Source organism: Nerophis ophidion, linkage group LG23, assembly GCF_033978795.1.
Source record: "Nerophis ophidion isolate RoL-2023_Sa linkage group LG23, RoL_Noph_v1.0, whole genome shotgun sequence".
Classification (NCBI taxonomy): domain Eukaryota; kingdom Metazoa; phylum Chordata; class Actinopteri; order Syngnathiformes; family Syngnathidae; genus Nerophis; species Nerophis ophidion.
Window position 1 is genome coordinate 23,087,428 of NC_084633.1, and position 10,822 is coordinate 23,098,249.

Sequence of the window (10,822 nt, forward strand, 5' to 3'; positions counted from 1 at the left end):
TAATATTAAATACATAATCAGTGTATTAATATTAAATACATGTTTAGTGTATGAATATTAAATACATGTTTAGTGTATGAATATTAAATACATGTTTAATGTATGAATATTAAATACATGTTTAGTGTATGAATATTAAATACATGTTTAATGTATTAATATTAAATACATCTTTAGTGTATAAATATTAAATACATGTTAAGTGTATAAATATTAAATACATATTTAGTGTATAAATATTAAATACATTTTTTGAGTATTCATACTAAATACATGATTAGTGTATAAATATTAAATACATGTTTGGTGTATTAATATTAAATACATGTTTAGTGTCTTAATATTAAATACATGTTTAGTGTCTAAATAATAACTAAATGTTTAGTGTATGAATATTAAATACATGTTTAGTGTATAAATATTAAATACATGTTTAGTGTAATAATATTAAATATATGTTTAGTTTATTAAAATTAAATACATGTTTTTGTATTAATATTAAATACATGTTAAGTGTATAAATCTCAAATACATGTTAAGTGTATTAATATTAAATTCATGTTTTAGTGTATAAATGTTAAATATATGTTTAGTGTAATAATATTAAATATATGTTTAGTTTATTAAAATTAAATACATGTTTTTGTATTGATACTAAATGCATGTTAAGTGTATAAATCTCAAATACGTGTTAAGTGTATTAATATTAGATTCATGTTTAGTGTATGAATGTTAAATATATGTTTAGTGTATGAATATTAAATACATGTTTAGTTTATTAAAATGAAATACATGTTTTTGTATTAATATTAAATACATGTTTAGTGTATAAATATTAAATACATGTTTAGTGTATTAATATTAAATATATGTTTAGTGTACGAATATTAAATACATGTTTAGTGTATGAATATTAAATACATGTTTAGTGTATGAATATTCAATACATGTTTACTGTATAAATATTAAATACATGATTAGTGTATTAATATTAAATACATGATTAGTGTATAAATATTAAATACATGTTTAGTGTATTATATTAAATACATGTTTAGTGTATTAATATTAAATACATGTTTAGTGTACAAATAATAACTAAATGTTTAGTGTATTAATATTAAATACATGTTTACTGTATTAATATTAAATACATGTTTAGTGTATAAATAATAACTACATGTTTAGTGTATGAATATTAAATACATGTTTAGTGTATAAATATTAAATACATGTTTAGTGTATTAATATTAAATATATGTTTAATTTATTAAAATTAAATACATGTTTTTGTATAAATATTAAATACATGTTTAGTGTATGAATATTAAATACATGTTTAGTGTATAAATATTAAATACATGTTTAGTGTATGAATATTAAATACATGTTTAGTGTATGAATATTAAATACATGTTTGTGTATAAATATTACATACATGTTTAGTGTATTAATATTAAATATATGTTTAGTTTATTAAACTTAAATACATGTTTTTGTATTAAAATTAAATACACATTTAGTGTATGAATATTAAATACATGTTTAGTTTATGAATATTAAATACATGTTTAGTGGATAAATAATAAATAAATATTTAGTGTATTAATATTAAATACATGTTTAGTGTATAAATATTAAATACATGTTTAGTGTATAAATATTAAATACATGTTTAGTGTATTAATATTAAATATGTGTTTACTTTATTAAAATTAAATAAATGTTTTTGTATTAATATTAGATACATGTTTAGTGTATAAATATTTAATACAGGTTTAATGTATTAATATTAAATACATGTTTAGTGTATGAATAATAACTACAGGTTTAGTGTATAAATATTAAATACATGTTTAGTGTATGAATGTTAAATACATGTTTAGTTTATGAATATTAAATACATGTTTAGTGTATTAATATTAAATATATATTTAGTTTATTAAAATTAAATACATGTTCTGTATTAATATTAAATACATGTTTAGTGTATAAATATTAAATACATGTTTAGTGTATTAATATTAAATACATGTTTAGTGTATGAATATTAAATACATGTTTAGTGTATGAATATTAAATACATGTTTAGTGTATTATATTAAATACATGTTTAGTGTATTAATATTAAATATATATATAGTTTATTCAAATTAAATACATGTTTTTGTATTAATATTAAATACATGTTTAGTGTATAAATATTAAATACATGTTTAGTGTATAAATAATAACTACATGTTTAGTGTATGAATATTAAATACATGTTAAGTGTATTAATATTAAATATATGTTTAGTTTATTAAAATTAAATACATGTTTTTGTATAAATATTAAATACATGTTTAGTGTATGAATATTAAATACATGTTTAGTGTGTAAATATTAAATACATGTTTAGTGTATGAATATTAAATACATGTTTAATGTATGAATATTAAATACATGTTTAGTGTATGAATATTAAATACATGTTTCGTTTACGAATATTAAATAAATGCTTAGTGTATGAATATTAAATACATTTTTAATGTATGAATATTAAATACATGTTTAGTGTATAAATATTAAATACATGATTAGTGTATTAATATTAAATAATGATTAGTGTATAACTATTAAATACATGTTCAGTGTATTAATATTAAATACATGTTTAGTGTATAAATAATAAATACATGTTTTGTGTATGAATATTAAATGCATGTTTAGTGTATAATATTAAATACATGTTTAGTGTATGAATATTCAATACATGTTTAGTGTATTATATTAAATACATGTTTAGTGTATTAATATTAAATACACTTTTAGTGTATAAATAGTAAATACAAGTTCAGTGTAACAATATTAAATACATGTTTAGTGTATTAATATTAAATATATGTATAGTTTATTCAAATTAAATACATGTTTTTGTATTAATATTAAATACATGTTTAGTGTATAAATATTAAATACATGTTTAGTGTATAAATAATAACTACATGTTTAGTGTATGAATATTAAATACATGTTTAGTGTATTAATATTAAATATATGTTTAGTTTATTAAAATTAAATACATGTTTTTGTATAAATATTAAATACATGTTTAGTGTATGAATATTAAATACATGTTTAGTGTATAAATATTAAATACATGTTTAGTGTATGAATATTAAATACATGTTTAATGTATGAATATTAAATACATGTTTAGTGTATAAATATTAAATACATGTTTCGTTTACGAATATTAAATAAATGCTTAGTGTATGAATATTAAATACATGTTTAATGTATGAATATTAAATACATGTTTAGTGTATGAATATTAAATACATTTTTTATGTATGAATATTAAATACATGTTTAGTGTATAAATATTAAATACATGATTAGTGTATTAATATTAAATAATGATTAGTGTATAACTATTAAATACATGTTCAGTGTATTAATATTAAATACATGTTTAGTGTATAAATATTAAATACATGTTTTGTGTATGAATATTAAATGCATGTTTAGTGTATAATATTAAATACATGTTTAGTGTATGAATATTCAATACATGTTTACTGTATAAATATTAAATACATGTTTAGTATATTAATATTAAATATATGTTTAGTTTATTAAACTTAAATACATGTTGTGTATTAATATTAAATACATGTTTAGTGTATGAATATTAAATACACGTTTAGTGTATGAATATTAAATACATGTTTAGTTTATGAATATTAAATACATGATTAGTGTATAAATGTTAAATACATGTTTAGTTTATGAATATTAAATACATGTTTAGTGTATTAATATTAAATACACTTTTAGTGTATAAATATTAAATACACGTTTAGTGTAAAAATATTAAATACATGATTAGTTTATTAAAATTAAATACATGTTTTTGTATTAATATTAAATACATATTAAGTGTAAGAATAATAACTAAATGTTTATTGAATGAATATTAAATAAATGTTTAGTGTATGAATATTTAATACATGTTTAGTGTATTAATATTAAATATATGTTTAGTTTATTAAAATTAAATAAATGTTTTTGTATGAATATTAAATACATGTTTAGTTTATAAATATTAAATACATGTTTACTGTATGAAAATTAAATATATGATTAGTGTGTAATTACATATACGTTTAGTATATGATTATTAAATACATAATCAGTGTATTAATATTAAATACATAATCAGTGTATTAATATTAAATACATGTTTAGTGTATGAATATTAAATACATGTTTAGTGTATAAATATTAAATACATGTTTAATGTATGAATATTAAATACATGTTTAGTGTATGAATATTAAATACATGTTTAATGTATTAATATTAAATACATCTTTAGTGTATAAATATTAAATACATGTTTCGTGTATAAATATTAAATACATGTTAAGTGTATAAATATTAAATACATATTTAGTGTATAAATATTAAATACATTTTTAGAGTATTAATACTAAATACATGATTAGTGTATAAATATTAAATACATGTTTGGTGTATTAATATTAAATACATGTTTAGTGTATTAATATTAAATACATGTTTAGTGTCTAAATAATAACTAAATGTTTAGTGTATGAATATTAAATACATGTTTAGTGTATAAATATTAAATACATGTTTAGTGTAATAATATTAAATATATGTTTAGTTTATTAAAATTAAATACATCTTTTTGTATTAATATTAAATACATGTTAAGTGTATAAATCTCAAATACATGTTAAGTGTATTAATATTAAATTCATGTTTTAGTGTATAAATGTTAAATATATGTTTAGTGTAATAATATTAAATATATGTTTAGTTTATTAAAATTAAATAAATGTTTTTGTATTAATATTAAATGCATGTTAAGTGTATAAATCTCAAATACATGTTTAGTGTATTAATATTAGATTCATGTTTAGTGTATGAATGTTAAATATATGTTTAATGTATGAATATTAAATACATGTTTAGTTTATTAAAATGAAATACATGTTTTTGTATTAATATTGAATACATGTTTAGTGTATGAATATTAAATACATGTTTAGTGTATTAATATTAAATACATGTTTAGTGTACGAATATTAAATACATGTTTAGTGTATGAATATTAAATACATGTTTAGTGTATGAATATTCAATACATGTTTACTGTATAAATATTAAATACATGATTAGTGTATTAATATTAAATACAAGATTAGTGTATAAATATTAAATACATGTTTAGTGTATTAATATTAAATACATGTTTAGTGTATTAATATTAAATACTTGTTTAGTGTACAAATAATAACTAAATGTTTAGTGTATTAATATTAAATACATGTTTACTGTATTAATATTAAATACATGTTTAGTGTATGAATATTAAATACATGTTTAGTGTATAAATATTAAATACATGTTTAGTGTATTAATATTAAATATATGTTTAATTTATTAAAATTAAATACATGTTTTTGTATAAATATTAAATACATGTTTAGTGTATGAATATTAAATACATGTTTAGTGTATAAATATTAAATACATGTTTAGTGTATGAATATTAAATACATGTTTAGTGTATGAATATTAAATACATGTTTGTGTATAAATATTAAATACATGTTTAGTGTATTAATATTAAATATATGTTTAGTTTATTAAACTTAAATACATGTTTTTGTATTAAAATTAAATACACATTTAGTGTATGAATATTAAATACATGTTTAGTGTATTAATATTAAATACATGTTTAGTGTATTAATATTAAATACATGTTTAGTGTATAAATATAAGTGTCTGAGAAACCAAACTTATGTAAAAAAAAATAAAAGAAACAAAAAAAAAGGAAAAGGAGAGATAGAGAGACGGAGAGGACCGGACTTATTAAGAGGGAACGTGCGCCCTCCTGTGGACTTCTGCCGCAACTGCAGGCATAAAGAAATTCATTATTTCCAAGTGTGCCTTATTTAGAGGATAATAAATACATGTTTACTAAATGACTATTAAATATATGATTAGTATATGATTACATATACGTTTAGTATATGATTATTAAATACATGTTCAGTATATTAATATTAAATACATGTTTAGTGTATGAATATTAAATACATATTTAGTGTATAAATATTAAATACATGTTTAGTGTATGAATATTAAATACATGTTTAATGTATGAATATTAAATGCATGTTTAGTGTATAAATTATAAATACATGTTTCGTGTACGAATATTAAATACATGTTTAATGTATGAATATTAATTACATGTTTAGTGTATGAATATTAAATACATTTTTAATGTATGAATATTAAATACATATTTAGTGTATTAATAATAAATACATGTTAAGTGTATAGATATTAAATACATATTTAGTGTATAAATATTAAATACATGATTAGTGTATTAATATTAAATACATGATTAGTGTATAAATATTAAATACATGTTTAGTGTATTAATATTAAAAACATGTTTAGTGTATTAATATTAAATACATGTTTAGAGTATTAATATTAAATACATGTTTAGTGTATAAATAATAACTAAATGTTTAGTGTATTAATATTAAATACATGTTTACTGTATTAATATTAAATACATGTTTAGTGTATAAATAATAATTACATGTTAAGTGTATGAATATTAAATACATGTTTAGTGTATAAATATTAAATACATGTTTAGTGTATTAATATTAAATATATGTTTAGTTTATTAAAATTAAATACATGTTTTTGTATAAATATTAAATACATGTTTAGTGTATGAATATTAAATAGATGTTTAGTGTATGAATATTAAATACATGTTTAGTGCATGAATATTAAATACATGTTTGTGTATAAATATTAAATACATGTTTAGTGTATTAATATTAAATATATGTTTATTTTATTAAACTTAAATACATGTTTTTGTATTAATATTAAATACACATTTAGTGTATGAATATTAAATACATGTTTAGTGTATTAATATTAAATACATGTTTAGTGTATGAATAATAACTACAGGTTTAATGTATAAATATTAAATACATGTTTAGTGTATGAATGTTAAATACATGTTTAGTTTATGAATATTAAATATGTGTTTACTTTATTAAAATTAAATAAATGTTTTTGTATTAATATTAAATACATGTTTAGTGTATAAATATTAAATACAGGTTTAGTGTATTAATATTAAATACATGTTTAGTGTATGAATAATAACTACAGGTTTAATGTATAAATATTAAATACATGTTTAGTGTATGAATGTTAAATACATGTTTAGTTTATGAATATTAAATACATGTTTAGTGTATTAATATTAAATATATATTTAGTGTATTAAAATTAAATACATGTTCTGTATTAATATTAAATACATGTTTAGTGTATAAATATTAGATAAATATTTAGTTAATGAATATTAAATACATGTTTAGTGTATAAATATTAAATACATGTTTAGTGTATTATATTAAATACATGTTTAGTGTATTAATATTAAATATATATTTAGTTTATTAAAATTAAATACATGTTCTGTATTAATATTAAATACATGTTTAGTGTATAAATATTAAATACATGTTTAGTGTATTAATATTAAATACATGTTTAGTGTATGAATATTAAATACATGTTTAGTGTATAAATATTAAATACATGTTTAGTGTATTATATTAAATACATGTTTAGTGTATTAATATTAAATACACTTTTAGTGTATAAATAGTAAATACACGTTTAGTGTAACAATATTAAATACATGTTTAGTGTATTAATATTAAATATATGTTTAGTTTATTAAAATTAAATACATGTTTTTGAATTAATATTAAATACATATTAAGTGTAAGAATAATAACTACATGTTTATTGAATGAATATTAAATACATGTTTAGTGTATGAATATTTAATACATGTTTAGTGTATTAATATTAAATATGTGTTTAGTTTATTAAAATGAAATACATGTTTTTGTATTAATATTAAATACATGTTTAGTGTATTAATATTAAATACATGTTTAGTTTATTAAAATTAAATACATGTTTTTGTATTAATATTAAATACATGTTTTGTGTATTAATATTAAATACATGTTTAGTGTATTAATATTAAATACATGTTTAGTGTATAAATGTTAAATACATGTTTAGTGTATGAATATTAAATAAATGTTTAGTTTATTAAAATTAAATACATGTTTTTGTATTAATATTAAATACATGTTTAGTGTATTAATATTAAATACATGTTTAGTGTATAAATATAAGTGTTTGAGAAACCAAACTTATGTAAAAAAAAATAAAAGAAACAAAAAAAAAGGAAAAAGAGGGATAGAGAGACGGAAAGGACCGGACTTATTAAGAGGGAACGTGCGCCCTCCTGTGGACTTCTGCCGCAACTGCAGGCATAAAGAAATTCATTATTTCCAAGTGTGCCTTATTTAGAGGATAATAAATACATGTTTACTAAATGACTATTAAATATATGATTAGTATATGATTACATATACGTTTAGTATATGATTATTAAATACATGTTCAGTATATTAATATTAAATACATGTTTAGTGTATGAATATTAAATACATATTTAGTGTATAAATATTAAATACATGTTTAGTGTATGAATATTAAATACATGTTTAATGTATGAATATTAAATGCATGTTTAGTGTATAAATTATAAATACATGTTTCGTGTACGAATATTAAATACATGTTTAATGTATGAATATTAATTACATGTTTAGTGTATGAATATTAAATACATTTTTAATGTATGAATATTAAAAACATATTTAGTGTATTAATAATAAATACATGTTAAGTGTATAAATATTAAATACATATTTAGTGTATAAATATTAAATACATGATTAGTGTATTAATATTAAATACATGATTAGTGTATAAATATTAAATACATGTTTAGTGTATTAATATTAAATACATGTTTAGTGTATTAATATTAAATACATGTTTAGAGTATTAATATTAAATACATGTTTAGTGTATAAATAATAACTAAATGTTTAGTGTATTAATATTAAATACATGTTTACTGTATTAATATTAAATACATGTTTAGTGTATAAATAATAATTACATGTTTAGTGTATGAATATTAAATACATGTTTAGTGTATAAATATTAAATACATGTTTAGTGTATTAATATTAAATATATGTTTAGTTTATTAAAATTAAATACATGTTTTTGTATAAATATTAAATACATGTTTAGTGTATGAATATTAAATACATGTTTAGTGTATGAATATTAAATACATGTTTAATGTATGAATATTAAATACATGTTTAGTGTATAAATATTAAATACATGTTTCGTGTACGAATATTAAATACATGTTTAGTGTATTAATATTAAATACATGTTTAATGTATGAATATTAAATACATGTTTAGTGTATGAATATTAAATGAATTTTCAATGTATGAATATTAAATACATGTTTAGTGTATAAATATTAAATACATGTTTTGTGAATAAATATTAAATACATGTTAAGTGTATGAATATTAAATACATATTTAGTGTATGAATATTAAATACATGATTAGTGTATTAATATTAAATACATGATTAGTGTATAACTATTAATTACATGTTCAGTGTATAAATATTAAATACAGGTTTAGTGTAATAATATTAAATATATGTTTAGTTTATTAAAATTAAATACATGTTTTTGTATTAATATTAAATACATGTTTAGTGTATGAATATTAAATGCATGTTTAGTGTATGAATATTCAATACATGTTTACTGTATAAATATTAAATAAATATTTAGTGTATTAATATTAAATATATGTTTAGTTTATTAAACTTAAATACATGTTTTGTATTAATATTAAATACATGTTTAGTGTATGAATATTAAATACACGTTTAGTGTATGAATATTAAATACATGTTTAGTTTATGAATATTAAATACATGTTTAGTGGATATATAATAAATACATATTTAGTGTATTAATATTAAATATATGTTTAGTGTATTAAAATTAAATACATGTTTTTGTATTAATATTAAATACATGTTTAGTGTATAAATATTAAATACATGTTTAGTATATTAATATTAAATACATGTTTAGTGTATAAATATAAATGTATGAGTAACAAAACTTATGTAAAAAAAAAAAATAAAAGAAACAAAAAAAAAGGAAAAAGAGAGAGAGAGAGACGGAGAGGACCGGGCATATTAAGAGGGAACGTGCGCCCTCCTGTGGACTTCTGCCGCAACTGCACACATAAAGAAATTCATTATTTCCAAGTGTGCCTTATTTAGAGGATAATAAATACATGTTTACTGTATGAATATTAAATATATGATTAGTATATAATTACATATATGTTTGGTATATGATTATTAAATACATGTTTAGTGTATGAATATTAAATACATGTTTAGTGTATTAATATTAAATATATATTTAGTTTATTAAAATTAAATACATGTTTTTGTATTAATATTAAATACATGTTTAGTGTATAAATATTTAATACATGTTTACTGTATTAATATTAAATACATGTTTAGTGTATAAATAATAACTACATGTTTAGTGTATGAATATTAAATACATGTTTAGTGTATAAATATTTAACACATGTTTACTGTATTAATATTAAATACATGTTTAGTGTACGAATATTAAATACATGTTTAGTGTATTAATATTAAATATATATTTAGTTTATTAAAATTAAATACATGTTTTTGTATTAATATTAAATACATGTTTAGTGTATAAATATTTAATACATGTTTACTG